Below are 1,389 nucleotides of genomic sequence, written 5' to 3' on the forward strand. Positions count from 1 at the left end.
TCGGTGTATATGTTCGCCGTTGTCCCTTCCGCCAATTGGAGGGCTTTGGTGAGCGCGGTGATCTCTGCAAGTTGCCCCCCCACCGCCCCCCCACCCCGGTCCCAAGGTCCCTTGAACAAGGGTCTGTCCTGACGGACCTACCACTTGCCATCCGGTGACCCGTTGGCCCTCGTGGTAAAAGCTGGACCCGTCGACATCCATTTCTAAACAGGCCCCGACTGTGGGTTCCGTCAGGAGAGGTCCTTGACTCTCGCAGCGTGAAATAGTCGTACATTCATGAGGGGTCCCTTCATCAATCAGGAAAGGCGCCGGGTTCATTCGAGTGTCAGTTATCACCTCGACCCGGATACCCTGACCTAACAAACACGCCTCCCATTTCGCACGGCATCAATTCTGCACCGTTGGCCAGTGAACGCAATATAAAAGTTTAAAATGATACTCGCCCAACGTGGGGCTCGAACCCACGACCCTGAGATTAAGAGTCTCATGCTCTACCGACTGAGCTAGCCGGGCCTGATGGTGCGTAACCGCCTTATCTATTATTGCAGCAGGCAGGAGAAAGACTCCATTTCAAATTGTTGGAATCAATTCTGAGGGACAGGATAAACTGTCACTTCGAAAGGCACGGCCTCATCAAGGACAGTCAGCATGGATTTGTTAAGGGGAAGTTGTGTCTGACTAACCTGATTGAATTTTTCGAGGAGGTGGTAAGAAGGATGGATGAGGGTAGCGCAATTGATGTCGTCAACATGGATTTTAGCAAGGCTTTTGAAAAGATCCCACATGGCAGATTGGTCAAAAAAGGAAAGGACCATGGGATCCAAGGGAATGTGGCTTGTAGGATCCAAAATTAGCTCAGTGGCAGGAAGGAAAGTGTCATGGTCGACGGGTGTATTTGTGGCTGGAAGGCTGTTTCCAGTGGGGTGCCGCAGGGCTCGGTACTTAGTCCTTTGCTTTTTATGGTATACATTAACGATTTGGACTTAAACGTCGGAGGCATGATTAAGAAATTTGCGGGTGACACAAAAATAGACCGTGTGGTTGATAGCGAGGAGGAAAGCTGCAGACTGTGGGGGTTCACGCAATTTTCTGATAACAAAGCACTCAATCTATCTCTGAATGAATTTTGAACGAATACGTGTGTTTGACCCAGCACAGGCACGATGGGCCGAATGATCTCCTCTTGTGGACTAACATAATACCATGATACCAAGTGTTGTCAGACAGAAAAGCAACACATTCCAAATAAGAGCAGAGAGAGGAAACCAGTCTAACAGCATAACAGCACGGAGAGATATTGTATTTGAGAAGGATGAGGAGGGATAGTTTATCATGGTGGTAGTCACATAGGATATCATTTGTGACTTTGAAAAGGACCATTTCATGCTG

The 1,389-nt window shown here is 48.7% G+C and overlaps 1 non-coding gene across 1 annotated transcript; it reads right to left on the reverse strand.

Moving 5' to 3' along the window:
* Positions 1-440: 440 nt before the first annotated feature.
* On the reverse strand, positions 441-513 carry trnak-cuu (transfer RNA lysine (anticodon CUU)). Its single transcript has one exon. It is a non-coding gene; the product is annotated as a tRNA-Lys (tRNA).
* Positions 514-1,389: the final 876 nt, after the last annotated feature.

This window comes from Heptranchias perlo, unplaced genomic scaffold (assembly GCF_035084215.1).
Source record: "Heptranchias perlo isolate sHepPer1 unplaced genomic scaffold, sHepPer1.hap1 HAP1_SCAFFOLD_173, whole genome shotgun sequence".
In the NCBI taxonomy this organism is placed as follows: domain Eukaryota; kingdom Metazoa; phylum Chordata; class Chondrichthyes; order Hexanchiformes; family Hexanchidae; genus Heptranchias; species Heptranchias perlo.